Source organism: Mesocricetus auratus, unplaced genomic scaffold, assembly GCF_017639785.1.
Source record: "Mesocricetus auratus isolate SY011 unplaced genomic scaffold, BCM_Maur_2.0 Super-Scaffold_4256, whole genome shotgun sequence".
In the NCBI taxonomy this organism is placed as follows: domain Eukaryota; kingdom Metazoa; phylum Chordata; class Mammalia; order Rodentia; family Cricetidae; genus Mesocricetus; species Mesocricetus auratus.
The window spans coordinates 28,368,930-28,384,829 of NW_024429182.1; the positions used below are offsets into that span (position 1 = coordinate 28,368,930).

At 41.7% G+C, this 15,900-nt stretch overlaps 1 protein-coding gene across 11 annotated transcripts in view; it reads left to right on the top strand.

Annotated features, from left to right (window-relative positions):
- Positions 1–15,900, top strand: part of Sgms1 (sphingomyelin synthase 1) — a 242,644-nt gene that overhangs the window by 147,748 nt on the left and 78,996 nt on the right. For 6 of the 11 annotated variants that reach the window (XM_040745509.1, XM_040745500.1, XM_040745520.1 and 3 more), the window contains one exon: positions 8,914–8,995. The exons of 1 other annotated variant lie outside the window; for it this stretch is intronic. The gene's annotated coding sequence lies outside the window, so the exon portion shown is untranslated. Of the gene's footprint in view, positions 1–7,871; positions 7,939–8,703; positions 8,796–8,913; positions 8,996–15,900 lie in introns of those variants that run through there. 4 more of the 11 variants (XM_040745527.1, XM_040745537.1, XM_040745514.1 and 1 more) reach the window with 2 other exon arrangements.

Consider the following 15,900-nt stretch of genomic DNA (forward strand, 5'->3'; position numbering starts at 1 on the left):
TTTTTTCATTCTCTATCTCCTCCTCCTCCTCCTCCTCCTCCTCCTCCTCTTCTTCTTCTTCTTCTTTCTTCTTCTTCTTCTTCTCGTCCTCCTCCTTTTTTTAGTTGAAAATTTGTTAACATTACATTTTTATATTTTTATTTCAAGTTTTTAGGTGTTTTTCTTTGCATTGCTGTATTTATAACTTTTGTAGATTAAAACAGTTATCTTCATAAAACTCTTACCTTGAATTAATGTTGTATCGCTCTGTGTGAAACTTAAGACTTGTAGCATCTCCTTTTCTCCTTTACATGTGTTGGCTCTCATTCATCCATGAATGCTCATGCACATATATCACAGACTAAACATCACTGTGACATGCTTTTGATATACTGTAAAATGGTCAGGAATTCCCTTCCCAAGAATAGGGAAAATTTGCCTTCTTTTTTCATGGGCACAATTCTTACCTCCAGACCCCCTTGTTTGTTAAAGATCAGCTCCTCTGCACTTCATGGAGTGTTCATCTACGGACCACAAATTCTCAGTTTTCATTGGTTTAAAAGTGTCATTTCTTTTTAGTTTCAAAAAGTACCTTTTTGCTTCGTATGCACTTCTGGCTGATTGACCCCTGACACCTTTCATTTTCTAACACTATTTTTGAAATTTTTGTTGCTACTTTGGGGCTTCGTTTTCAGGTGAAGCTTTCTTGTGGTGAACTGAGTTTCCTGCTGTGGGGCATTTCTTTCAGGGTTGAACTTTGAAAATTCTGGCCAGCTTTTTTTTTAAGAGTCTTTTTTTCCATATCATCTCTTAAAAGATATGTTTTGTCATCAACTAAAATAATAGGCCCCCCCACACACACACCAAGTGACAGCATGGGAGAAATAGCTATGTAGTTTCTACTAGAGCCAACTGGAGAGCATGTGGTCTGCTCTTCCTGCTCTTATGGTATAAATCTAGGGCCAGTTTCCTTCTTCAGCCGGCCATATCACATTGCCCACACTACAGGCAGCAAAGCCTCAAAATGCTGTGCAAGATCTGACTGCTGATCACTACTGCCCACATCCTTGCTATGCAGAGCAGGCGCAAGCACCAAAGCTTTCTACTTAGTCCATGTCTGCTTGCCTCTTTTAGACCAGAAGCCTGTGCGCATACCTGGGACGCAGACATTGCCCAGAGTATGACATGGCTACTGATAGAAATGTATAGTGTGTGCCATGACCTTACTGACATGTTTGAGACACATTTCTTGGAGAAAGATATTGACATCTACATAAAGAGGTAAGTGAGAGAATGGGAGAAAACGTTAGGGACAGTCTTGAAGACAGAGGACCTATCAGAGACAAATCAGAACTCCTTTGTCTCTGTTCATGACAATTGTCTTTCCTTAGTTACTTTGAAGTATTGGGATGATTTTTGTCCCACCACCATCCATGTAAAATATGTGATAAGATAGGGTAACAGTTGTGAGTTATGGACTACAAACGGCATGTTTTACAGAATGGGTCTTTGCATGAACTAACACTGTGCAAGTACATAATCTCCTCTGTCCTGACCCCTGTCCCCCAGAGTGCTGAACTCCCTGGAATATGGAGCATATGGGACCATGAGTCTTCAGCAACTTGTCGCCCATTGAACGGCTGCAGTGTGCCGGACATTTCAGGGCTGCCTGCAGCATCTCTCTGTTCATATGTTTGGGATGTTAGCCACCGGTTTCGTTGTGGAGGCTAGGAGTCAGCCAATCACAGCCCGCATACTGAACCTGGCCAATACCTGTTCTTGCTAATACCATTTTAGTGCAATACAAGCATGTCCATTGATTTAGAATATTCTCTCTAGGTATTCTCATACTGTAATGTGTGAAAATTAAGTATTTACAGAAGATGCAGTATGCCAGAAATCTAAAACTGCTTGCCTCTGGTCCTCATCGATGACACTGTTCTGCCTCCGGGCTTAGCAGGTCCATACTGCGAACCTTGTATCATTCCTCTGTTCTCATCCTGTCTGTGCTCTTCTGTGTCGTTGATTTTTCTCTTCCTGTCCACAACCAGGCATCTATCTGTCATGCTGTCATCCAGCCTTTTCTTCTCTCCTTCCCTAGTAGTCACTCCCGCTGACGCGAGTCAATATTTGGAGCTGACTCTCTACTTAGGTCATGTCGCCGTGTATTTCTGTCAGTCCTTGTCTTTTATCACTTTTCACTTAAAGTTTGATATCTGCTCATACTTGAAAGGTTTTTATTTCTTGGTTCAGAATGGCTGAGAGGAGAAAAGCACCAACTTTGTCTCCAGTAAAAGAACTAAGGTTGACCATCATTGTTTAGGAAGGGGGTTCTAGCTCAGTGCCTGAGAACACAGGTTCCTCCCCTGTGCCTGGTTGTGGGAGAACCAGGGCCTCCATCTGGGTGCTAATATGTGCATCCTTCGTCATTTTCAGTGTAGCCAGAGGCACCGTGTGATGATTTTCTTCTCTTACGCGTGTCTGCGAAAAAGTAAACTTAACTTCTGAATTTAATGTGGAAAAATGGGGCTTTGTGAGTTTTTGTTGTTGTTTTGAAATACTTCTACAAAATCTTGTTGATTTTGGCATAAATAAGAATCATAAAGCTTAGATTTTGTGAATTAAAATATCTATGAAAAATCAATAATATTGAATGAAGCCTTTTTAGAATATGTTTTTAAAACTAGGAATGCAGCATTTTGAAGGAGGTTATAGAGATCAATAATAAATTTAGACATTACAGGTGTTTTTATTCCCATATGGCTGAGCTAGGGGTAGGTTTTTGTTACTCTTCTTTCCATGGAAGAGGTGTCACATAGGATATGACAATACAAGCTTTCTGATTGAGGATAACATGTTCTTGCCTATCTTACACAAACCATGAAACTATGGCTAGGAAACTTCCCACGAGTTTACAGAAGGTGCTAGAATAGGAAAGGTTGCCCTAGTGCATTTCCTTCCCTGAGATGGAGCCAGTGTGTTCAGCTCATACAAGGTGAAGGAAACCGGGCCTCTCTCATCTTGTATTATCACCTGAAGGGGAGTCGTGTGTGTGTGTGTGTGTGTGTGTGTGTGTGTGTGTGTGTGTGTGTGTGTGTGAGTGTGTGTGTGTGTGTGTGAGAGAACATATATATATATATATATATAAACTTAAACATCTGCTGGTAATACAGATCATGAGAACAGTTCTTTGTTATGTATAGAATTTTACCATTTATTAAAGACCAAAGCGTCATTTGCATACTAATTGAGGTGCTGTGCCTGTTTATTTTCACATAAAGAATTAGATCTTGGCTGAATACTGGATGCTATAAGACGAAAACATCTTCAATATTTTTCACAGTTGATTGATATTTTCATTTTATAATCATCAGTGCTGAGAACACCACTTTGCATAAATATGTAGTACAAAATGGCAAAAGTATGTTTAGGGCCATTTCAGAAATTGGGAATTCCATCCTAATCGCGGGACAAAAATAGTGATTTGTTTTAGAATTGGTTTACAGGTAGCAGCTTAAGCAGCAATTTTAAAAATTAAACCCTCTAACAATCCAATCCAAAGACATACTAATTTTCTTATTTATATGCTGCGGAGTGATGGTAGGAAAACATTAGAAGTCTTTGTCTTCCGTCACTAAATGATTATATTCTGTAAGATCTCAAATCCGAGCTGAGACAGTTCGGGCGGCGCTTGTTGGCAGTGCGTGGTGTCACTGCGTGCGCACTGTGAAGTACACATGATGTCACTGCGTGCGCACTGTGACGTGCACATGGTGTATTCTCATGACGTCCCCATGCATCAAGAGCCTCGGCTGCATCAATCACACATTTCATTTTGAATTAAAATGTGACATCCAAGCGATGGATGTCACAGTGCCTGCAGAAGCTTAAGTCCTTGCTGAGCGGAAACTGCTGGCTTCACGGAGACGAGAAACCCTTGTTTATTTTAGGTTTATCCCTTCATGGTCTGTGGAGAAGGAGAAAGTTGAAAGGCTACATGTATTTTCCCACTGGGAAGGCTCGTAACAGGGCTTGTAGATTGTAGACAGTATGACCCCGTTTGTTTGAACTGCTTCCACAACTGCCTTACTGGCAGTATCATTACATGGAAGAGCAAGCTACTGTTTCCTTTCCAATATAGAGCGATCTAGGAGTGAAGACAGCCCTGGTGTGCATCTGAGCAGCCTCCTGACACACATGCTGGAGATGCTTCTGTGCATTGGTTGGCTGTACAGGTGGGGTTACTTCTGTTGAAAATGTCAGCAAGCACCGTTTGCTGATAGCCAGCCAGGCGCCTGTGTCCCACACCTGCCATGTCGCTCTGGATCTAGACACCACCAGGTGTTTACTGAACGAATTAGTAACTAACTTTAGGAATCAGCATACATGAAATAATTGAACAGTCTTGCTGGCGTGTTTTCATTTTCTTCTTAACATAGGATAAAGAAAGAGAATCTGGTCATTCATAAGACGAGCAGCCTATTTTAGGTACACTCCACCTTCCTCCCAGAGTACTGTGCATTGCTTTCGAAAGGACTGATCATTTAACATGAGTGTTTTATGCCTTAGTACCTCCAACCCCTGCCCCACCATAAAGAAGTAGGAACTCTCTAGTATCCTGAAAACTTAATTCCTATTTTTTCCTCACACAGAAGATTTAGTATCACTGCAGTCACGATTTCGTGTCTCGCATGTGGTAGAACTCAGTATGAAGAGGCTTGGGAAACAGGAGGTCAGAACTGTGTTGTGGAGTAACCTTAGGCAGATCAGTTGGTCTTTGGGTGTGTGCGTTATGTCTGTCAACTGCATTGCTGGGCCTGGATAAGCAATGTAGGTTTTCTATCTTGCAGAGGATCTATCTGACTGTGGGCTGACCTTTCTGCTAGTAGCCAGCTGGGCTGTGAGGTGAGAGGGTTTTTTTCTCAGAGAGTTATTCTTAGCTGAGTACGCTCTGGCCGTGAGTTGAAGTTTCCTGAACTGATTTGTAAAGGTTGTAGGTACTTGTTCAGAAGTATGGGTGTGTGTGTGTGTGTGTGTGTGTGTGTGTGTGTGTGTGTGTGTGTGTGTGTGTGTGTGTGTGTGTGTTTGGTTTTGAGAGTTCTTCTAGGGCCTTCCTTTGATCTGTGTCCTGTCTTCAGTTACTTCTCTTAGCATTGAAGTGACAATGTGGTATTGTGGGTAAGAACAAGGATTGAAGCTGCCTGGGTTTGGGTCCCAGATTTGACCGTGAACTGAGTCATCTTGAGCAAATCATTCAGCTTTGCCTCTGATTGGATGGTGTTAATATTTCTGAACGTCCCCCTGGCCAGCATCTTCTAATTGCCTTTGCTGCTGCTCCTGAGGTATATGCACAGATATCAGGCAGACAGTTCGCCCTTTATTGCTATAGCAACTGTGTACCCCAAACCATTTCTGGTCACCTGGTGAAATGGTCTGGATCATATCTGAGCTCTTGGAGATACTAATTTTTGTTGTTATGTGGACATGACAACTTGCTATTTATCTGCTAATATTGGAGATAATATAACATGTAGTGAACACTTGCTGTTTTCCATGGACTTAAAAGCATTGACATCTAGCGGTAGGACTGATTCCACTGCCATTCTATTGATATAGAAATTAAGGTGTGCAGAAATTGTACAGTTGTCCTCAAGATCTTTCAGGACTCATTTGGGAAATCAATTCTTGTGACCACAAAGCACATGCTTTTGGTGACTCGGGACACTGTTTCCTGAGAGAAGCCCCAGCTTTTTATAGTGAGCCAGCTCCCTGGCAGGAGCAAAATAAGAAACGGAAATGATCTAAACCTGTTCCTGTAAGAGTTTCTCCCACCTGTCTAGCCTTAGGTGCAATTCAGACCATGGATTCCCATTGCTTTTGAGTCTGGCCAGTTTCCTTCCTGATAACCTGAAGGAGTTGCTCTGGAAGGTAGAGTGTACATTCAAATTGGAATATATTGGGCTGGTGTTGTAACTCAGTGGTATGATGCGTGACTAGCATATTTGATGGTCTAATAGCCTAGGTCTAATATTCAACACCATATTCACACACAAAAGGGATGCACTGGTTTTGGCCAGACTTGTGTGTGTGTGTGTGTGTGTGTGTGTGTGGTTTAAACATTGTGTTTGAAGCATGGTTTGTGAGTACTAGGCTTGTGCTAGCCTCACCAGGACTAACATACCTGGAGAGTCCTTGTTAAGTGGGTCACCTAACTTACTTGCTTAGTTCTGGTGCTCCTGTTGTGCAGCAATCTTATGTGAACTTCATCCTTGTCTTAGGGGTTTCTGTGGCTGTGAAGACACACTACGACCATGGCAACTCTTATAAAGGAAAACATTTAATTGGGGGCTGGCTCACCTTTCAGAGGTTTAGTCCTTTGTTACCATGGTGGGAAGCATGGTGGCAATGCAGACAGACATGGTGCTGGAGAAGTAGCTGAGAGTTCTTTATCCACATCTAGAGGCAGCAGGAAGAGACAGTGACAATGGGCCTGGCTTGAGCATCTGAAACCTCAAAGCCTATTCCTGGTAACACACTTTTTCCAGCAAAGTTGTGAGGCGATGAGAGTCATTTTCCTTTAAACAACCTCAATCCTTAAGGGTCTTAAATCCCCTTTCCTACTTCCAGTACTTGGCAGCATGAATGGGTGGTTCATTTGTTGTTGGTGTAACTTTTAATCATTTGGAACAACTAACCATAGCAGTGGCACATTACCACCGATGATCATGATTTTAATGCTTTTAACTAATTTATTAAAGTATTTGCCACAATAGCAAATAAGGTGCTTTTGGGCCGTGCATCAGTGGTGACTGTGCTCAAAGGAGACAGATGTCATCATGGACATTGTCCACAGCAGTCCTGAAGATAAAAGCAGTCTGCATTATCGGAAGGAGTATCAAAGGGGCAATTTAGAAGCCTCAATGAAACCTTCTGTAGATACAGTTTTAATACTTCTGCTTCAAGGTTGGCATGATCTTATCCATACTGTACTCAGTGAAACTGTAACGTGGTGCTGAGGGAGATGGGCTGCCTGCCATTTTGAGCATGGCCCTTGTGCTCTGTAGATGCCAGGTGAGTGCACAATAGTTCAGTGCCTCCGATGGAAATGAGTCATTTTCTACAGTCCAGAGTCCATCACTGTAGAAGGAACCCAGTACTGACAGATACACAGCACTTTCTCTTGGCTGCTGGCAGCAAGGGCTGCCAGAGGAGATGGTGATTTACGTTTAACTCTCCATTGTGATGAAAATGTGTCTCCTTGTAATGACAGGGAAGCTTCAATACCTCAACAATATGGCTGCGTAAACAAAACCCGAAGAAGGACAACAGCAACAGATATGCTAATGTGGAAGGGGAATCTAGAAGAAAAGAATGACTGCATAGAGGGGGAGAAGGTGTCTTCCCCAGGAAAGGGCTCTCCAGTTAGTTACAACACCCAGTGTTCAGCGCCGAAATTATATACATACAAACTACACTAAACAGATTCAGCAGGATGTATTTATAACTAATAATTAAAGAAGAGGCCATGAATGTGAGAGGAAGTGGGAGGGTATTTGGGAGGCTAGGAGGGCAGAGGGAAATGATGTAATTACACTTTGATTTTTAAAAACTGCAAACATAATATTAATTTGAAAAATAAATGTTAGGAAAGTTTGTGTTACTGTCAGAAGTAGGATTTAAACCTGTTTCCAAAATGTCCACACAAGGAGTCTATGAATTTACGGGATTGCATATTATTGCCTTTTATAATGAGGAATTTAATAGTCTCTACTGTAATCATTACTAGTAACATGCTAGTTGGGATTTTCTTTTGAGGACACCTTGTAGGGAGGGTCTACACACCCATCTCTGTGTGCCTGCTCTGAATTGTAGGCATTGTTCTTATTTTACAGACCTGGAAACTGAGCTGTAGATGGAATAAACTATTTGGCCAAGATCACACCGTTGTTAAATAGCTAGGTATGCTTCACACCTACTCATTTTAAACCTATATCAAATTGTACAGCATTTATCAGACTTTTAAAAGCTTCCTTGCGATGTGGCCAGCCATATAAAGCCATAGCTGGCCAATGAACATGCTATTCTTTGTGTTGGGGCTCCAGTTTTTCTCCAGAGGGAAGTCCTTCCCCAGTTTTACTGTTGTTGGCCAACTCTTTCTGGCTCTGGATTTATATGGCATTTCTTCCTGCTTCTGCCTTCTTGGTCCACCCTGAACCTCCCTCTGGCTTGGGTAACTTGAAATCTCTGTCTTTCCTTCAGATGACTGTTGCAATACTGTTGTCATTCTCTTTGTTCCAAGTTAGGACTTCAATTAGGAAAGTTAAGTCATGTGCCTGTTCTGTCTGGAGCCACATGCTCTTCACATAAAGTGACCAACAGTTGCCTTCTTCAGGGCCACAAGTGGTATGTTTCTATTATGGCCCTATGTGAAAAGAGGAACACAAAAGTCCTATTCTTAGTTTGTGGACCCTACCTGTTACAAGATTAAAAACAGAGGTGAAATTCTGTTCTGAATGACTTCCTCTTTACAGAAAGCAAACACTTTGCTGAGTGTGTTCCATTATTGGGTGAAAGTGCAGGGATCTTCAGTATTTGATGAGCTCAACATGTGGGTAATAAAGAAGTTATAATCATTAAGTGTTGGATGTCCCTGTTGCCAGGACAACACCTTTGTTGGATCAAAGGATGCTGACGATGCCCTTTAGCTTCCTTAACTGTCACTACCACACAGACAGTATGGGATATTTGATGCTCATTTAGAAATGAAGAAATGGAGACTTGAGGGGAGGAATTATTTTCCTAAGGGCCTGTGGCTAGTAAGTGATAGAATTTTGGACCATTGGGGTTTTTGGTTGTTTTTATTGTTATCCCTGTGTGTTTGATAGATGTTGTTAAAGGCCATACAACTAATGAGATTCCTTCTCCTGGTAACAGGTGATGGAAATGTACTGGAACACTGGGAGAAGCTAGTATCTTACAGGAAGCCAAGATGACAAGAATCTTTTTAAAATAATCTGTAAGTAAATTTTTGTTAGCTATTTGGAATGCTTTTAATGACTGAGTGAATCATTTTTAAGAAGTCATGGCAAAAGGACAGTACAGTCAAGTGACATAAATGTGTAAAACCTGAAAATGTTTTTCAAGGTATCAGATGGAGAGGTGGCTCAGTGGTTAAGAGCACTGACTGCTCTTCCAATGGTCCCAGGTTCAATTCCCAGCAACCACATAGCCGCCCATCACTGACTACAGTTCCAGTTCCAGGAGATCTGAGCATTCTCTTCTGGCCTCTGAGTCACTGGACACATAGTGCACAGCCATACGTGCAGGCACAACACCCACACACATAAAACTAAAATAAGGATTAAGAAAAAATAAGTAATCTAGAAGCCTCAAAATATGATGCTGACACCTGAGAAGGTTATTATTACATGAGCCTTTCTTTGTAGGACATGTCATTTCCAGTTGAATACATTAGTTCTAATGGACAGAACAAAAGTAGAGGATGACAGGATTCCCTGTCCTAGGTCAGCAGTCAAACTGGGAATGGCGCCTGAAAAACACAGATGTCCTTGCTTTCAGGGACCCTAGAGCTCACTTCTTTAGGTAACTCTTGTAGGTATTAGAAGTAATCATGAATAAAACTGGTGAGTGAATAAAATTTGATGAATTGCCCACAACTCTTCCCTTTCCATGTGTGACACTACCCCTAGAGAGGATGTGGCACAAGCATCTACTCACCTTTGGTAGGAAACCACTGACAGACTCTATAGACCCAATGCATGTTATATTGGAGTTCATTGCAGGAGTATGGTTGAGTGACTTATGGGAATGGGGATGAATCAAAGACAGCTGCATCAGTGAAATCCTACCCCAACATGGCTAATGAGTCACAAAAGTTGGAACCCTGGAGTTCTCTTCACGACTTGTAGGCAGGTCATTGTCTTGTCCAGGCAGCTCCATTAGCCTGGGTCTCCTCAGCAGCCCTGGCTGCTTATATAACCCAGTACATCTGGTCAATTTCCAGAAATCCTGGGGAGTTTTGAGTTGTTTATTTCCTGAGTCTTAATGAGCTTCCCTCTAGAACTCTCAGTCTTAAAGAGCCTCCTTTCCAACTTTCCGGCACTCCATGAGCCTTGGAAGAAAATGTCACATGCCACTATATCTCTGAGCAACTGTTAGTTATCTGCCAGTTAGGTCTGGCCCATTTCCAGTTCACTGTGATAATAACACCGGTAGTGGTATCACTGCTTGTTTCAGTGGAAAATCAGATACATTTAGTCAGGCATTTCTACACCTCACTTGCTCTTGTGCATTTAGTACTGACCCTGGTTGATTCACCTGGGTACTGGATTTGATAATCCCTATTATGACATGAGAGACTGTCCATAGGGCTTTCTCCAGCATTACAGGGTCACAATAAGTGCGGTTGCTTTCTGTCCATATACTTTGTATTGTGATTGACAATTTATTAGTCTTTATTCTGACTCAAAAGATGGACTTGCTCAAACATGGCAGCTCTATGAAAGGATGTTGACAAATACTTGAGGTGGCAGAGTCCAGTAAGTGTCTCAGCTCAGGAGGGCTTCCACTGCCAGCAGCTTTCTGGAGGTGTAAACACTTCTACTATGCTTGATGTTAGCCTTCTCCATAGAAGTCGCCAATAGCAGGTCTGAAAGTGGTAAGCACTCTGTCATATGGTCTTCTATGAATTAGACGTAGTAGTTGCAGCCGGCATCAGGAGCCTAGCTAATGGCAAAATAAACAGGAGTAATTAATTTTGAGTGTTTATTATCTTTATTTTGGGTATACATTTAAAAATGTTAAGTTTCTACAATTTTTTAAAGTTTTGTTTTACTTATCTGTGTGTGTGTGTGTGTGTGTGTGTTTGTCTGTATGTGTGCCCTTGGAGAGGGCATTGGATCCGCTGGAGCTGGAATTACAGGCAGGTGTGAGCTGCCTGATGTAGGTGCTAGGAACAAGCTCAGGTTTTCTGCAAGAGTACTAAGTGTTCCTATCACCTGAGCCATCTCTCCAGCACAAGTTCCTCTAGTTTATTTAATACTCTGACCAACCTGCTAGTGGCCCTGAGAACTTAGCCGTCTGCCCTAGTGGCATGGTCAGCAAGTTGGCTCCAACACAGCAGTGTGGTAGGTTCCTATTGTGCAAAGCCCACTTCTGCAGTTCCCTGTCTTGGCTGTCATAGGAACAGCAAGGTTTGGTAAAATCCACATTCTCATGACCATAGTGCTTGTGGAATGGAAGGTAAATGCCAAGACTAACTTTGAACTTAAGTCTCTGTTCTTGGGGCTCCCGTTGGCATTGTTGAACTCTGAGCTCAGCTTTGTGGCTGACCAGGAGCATCCCTTGTGTCTTCTGGCTGCTTGGTGACAAAGCTTGGAGACAGATCCCAGTTGTGCACTAACTTTCTTCTTCCTGTGCCCTCCCCATCATCTGCCTCTACATCTGAACTCCTCTGTTGGTGACACCTCCATGGCCAGGCAGTTGGAGTAGCTCTGTATTCTGTATGTGATTTTACTTTTGGCTCAGAAATTAAGTTTTAGTGGAAAGTAAATTGCTTGCAGGGAGACAACGCCTAAATGGCTTAATGTTCACCTCGACTTGATGATGAAATCACAGGGAGTAGAGAAAAGAGCCGGCTTGGGTCACCTGGACCACATGGCTCAGCGTTTCTTCTAGAAGTGCTTCCTTTTTCAGTTTCTCTCACTTGCTATTTGGAAGGGAATAACTGAAGCCTGGAATTTCGAAGTAACGGGAGGGATCATGGAGGTTGTTTTTATTTTAAATGTCCACCACGAAGCTTTCAAAACACTTGCTGTGAAGCCATTAAAAAAGAAAGAAAGAAGGAAAAGAAAAGAAAAAAACCAAAAACTATGGGGTATTTCAAAACATTCATTTGTGTCAATTCCCTGAATCAGATTTATATATAATCTTAAAACATTCATTTCTCCTATTTCCTCTTAAGAGGTATTTCTAGTTCACAGTAAATCTGAGGGTTATTAAATTATTACAAAATTTATTTTTGCCTATTTCATGTAGAAGCTTATGGTTAAAATCAGAATTGAGATGTCCTTGGATTATGAATTAATTACCACCCTGGGACTTCCTCAGGATGGAGGGTCTTTGTAACAGAAAGTGATCATGGGAGTAACAATTAATGGGGTATTTCACAGCTAAATAATTTGTTTTATTATCTTCTTAAGATGGACCTTCTGTGGTATAATTCTGGTCAGATCTGCTAGTCGTTTGTAGTCCCCAGCTGAGTCTGTGTTATGTTCAGATCAGCACTCATTTATTTTCTGGGTACCTGCTCTCATGGTCTTTGGGAGTAAATTCTAATCCAAATAAAGCATGCTAATTCCAAGGGTCAGTAATGAAGGCTTAACAAAGAAAATAAACACTTCAGTTGAAAATAGTAAAGTAGTAGATTGTATAAAAGATGTATAAAGTGTGCAAATCACAAAAGGGAGAGATTAATTACCCAGGTGACAAGAGGGGTGGACTAGATTGGGGTGGGTTTCAGAGGCAGAGAACATTCAAATTGGGCGTTTGCTAATTAGCGTCTCATTTTAAACTATGAGAGTTAGCATTACTGATTGGGAAGAATTACAAAAATGTGAAGATTATTAAATTACAAACTCACCAGTTTTGAAATCCTAGCCCAGGCACCACTGGGACCTTGGGTAAATCTTGGGACCACGTGCTGATGATGGTGAGAATGTAGTGAGGTCCTTGAAATTTATGTGACCAGCATGAAGTCTCCCAGAAATGGGCAGGGACTGCTTTTTAAAATGAGGAGCCCTAGTCTGCTTCCTGAGGCAGTGCTCTCTCAGTCAGCAGTTGTGCTGTAGTGTTGTCTGCTACTGAACGTGCCAACTTTCTTTAGATAGCACCAGCTCAAATGATAAGCAGAATTGATCAAGAAGAATCTTCCTTTTTTCTCAAAGCGTGTGTCTGACATCATCAGTATCAAGGTATAGAGTATTCCAAGCCATGGGACCAGCTTCTGGGATCCCACACCAGTAGCTGCATATGCTACTATACATAAAGAAGGACGCAGAGTTCTGCCCTCCAGGACAATACTTTGTGAACTGTTTTGAAATGGCTGCACTCTCTGTGTGCTGGCCCCCAATTTTAGGTGCCATGGCTTTCCGTTAGCTCAGTTAATGGCCGTCTTCCTTGGCATGTATTATGATCTCAATCAATGTGCACTAGATTCTCAACTGTGTAGTTTTTCACTGGAACAATTTGTACTGACTTGTTCACTCATTTGTGTATACGCCCTTTCTTTGGCATATAAGTCCTTTAGTTTCACAGATGACATATTAATTTATGTCGTCTGTCATATAAACAGATCAACATACAGTTGCAACATAATTAAGCCCTCATTAGTGGATTGTTTGCTTTGATTTCTGTTTTTCCCTCTAGTTATTGGCTCACTTTTCCATGATGGATCATGTGTGAATTAGAGTTCATTATTGTTCTTTGAGATGCCCTTTTCCTTTGTCTTTTTATGTCATGACAGAACCAGTTGGTCTTGACTTCATAATACCTTACTTTGGGTAATTTGGAGTTGACTTCCCCAGGCGCACATCTCATGACCTGAGACTGTGTCAAGAAGATTGGTGTGCTCTAATATTTCCAGTGACTAGTCCTGGCTGGGTCCATGAAGTAAAGCCAGGAGCTATGATGGCCTGTCTCCCTAGTAGTCTCTCTATTCAGCAGGGTACCATTTAGGTTCCAGTTTCTTCAGGACTGAATTCAACAGCTGTCTTAATTAGGATGTTTGCTGCTGCAATGAAGCATCATGACCAGTTTGCCTTTTATTTCCAGATCATAGTCCATCACTGGAGGAAGCCAGGACACAAAAATCAAGCAGGGCAGGAACCTGGAGGCAAGAGCAGATGCAGAGACCATGGAGGGGGCGCTGCTTACTGGCTTGCTCCCCATGACTTGCCCAGCCTGCTTTCTTATAGAACCCAGGATCACCAGCCCAGGGAGGGCACCACTCACAATAGGCTGGGACCTACCCCACCAGTCACTAATCTTCTGGAGGTATTTTCTCAATTGAGATTCCTTCCATTCAGATAGCTCCAGCTTGTGTAAAGTTGACATAAACTATCCAGCACAGCAATTTTATGTTCTATTATTTCCAATTGCCTCTGTACTATGTTTTCAAAAGGCACAGAGTACTTGCTTATCTGTTTGCATATTCTGACTATTTTGGAGATTTTATTTTTTTCTAATTATATGTGAATGTGTGTGCCTGTGTATGGGTTTGCACATGTGAGTGCATAGTTGTGGAAGCCAGAAAAAGAGCCAGAGTTCAAGGCAGTTGTGAGCCCCCTGATGTAGGTGCTGGGGATTGAACTCAGGTCTTCTGCAAGAGCAGTAAGTGATTGGAAGAGGTAAGCCATTGCTCTAGCCACCTTATTTTAGTTTTTTGAGACCATGTTTTACTGTGTAGCCTAAGGTGGCTTTCCATTTTTCTGCTTCCCCAGTACTGAGAATACAGGCCTGAGCTACCATTACCGTACTCTGGTTTATTATTAAAGACACTTCTTAGACCGAAGTCTTCTAAATCTTTAACGCACAACTATGAAAAGAAACCATTTAAACCTCAGACAGGAAGAGGAGCACACAGACAGCTGTCAGGCTCCTCTTCCAATGACTGGCTTCTTAGGTGTGATGGCTGTGTGGGTGTTGATTTTATTAGTATGCACCATGACAGGTATCTTTAGTACATCCTTTTGAATGTATTCAATACTAGATGACCAGTAAAAATCAAAAAATTTAAATGTGAGACAGTTTATACTATTGAGTGTAGCCATTGTGTTTATGATGGCTGACCTGATAATCTGCCCCAACCAGTACCATTTAAAAACTTTTAAATTTTCTATTAAAATACTTTAGACAGGTGATTTAATATAGGTGGTGTTCTCTTTACTTTGGGAGTACTGTTTATAAGTCCTTGATTTTTCAGATTTTACAAACTGTCTTGCAGTGTTAGAGATAGAGCAAATCCAAAATAATGTGTGTAAGATGGAAGTCATTGCCATGACCAAGGACATGAATTAAATGAACTAAATTGTAGATAGAATTCCAGGTGCATTTTCCTGTTTTGAATGAAGTCTGAGTGCAGTATTAGAAATATTATTGATGTCAAATTTCAGATTAGTCCTGAGTTAAATGAGCTATTTAGGATGACCGGGAGATGCAAGCATCTACATTCTAGACATGATGTCTCCAGTGACAGGAACTCCAGTGACAGCTAGGCAAAAGTTCACTATCTTTAGCCTTTATAAAGAATGCAGTTTATAACCAGGTGGAGAAATACTTGAATTAGCCTCCACACTAGGCATAAAGTGGAATCTCATGCTAGGTGCTGATATTTATTCCTGGGTCCCACTCCTAGGAAGTAGACCCATTTTCTTCTGATGGAACTTACTCCTCCCACCCATCTAACTAGATGATTCTCTTGTCCATCAGGATATCATAGATACATGGCCATGGCTAGAAGGTGTAAGCCTTTGTTGAGAATTTAAAAAATTACAACTCTAAGACATGGAGCAGTCACATAGTGGCAGCCCTGGGAAGGGAGTACAATGTAGGTGCCAGAGGATGTCTCGTCCCTGAAGATGTCCCTAGGAGTGGATCCTAAGGCCCTGTGAAGCTTTGTCAGGCATTCCTGTTGTCTGTGGTCTTCATTCAGTTCACCCCATCTTGGTGCTTGGCCTGTGATGCTTCAGGTACCATATCTATTATTAAACACAGTCTGAAGAATTCTGACTGCCTCTCTTGGTTGTTTGTATTTGGAATGTTTTCCAGTGCCCTTTGTCACAATAGCAGCCATGAAGCACTTAATTGGATAATAGGGCAGCTGGTTTCTGACATAGCTTTTTG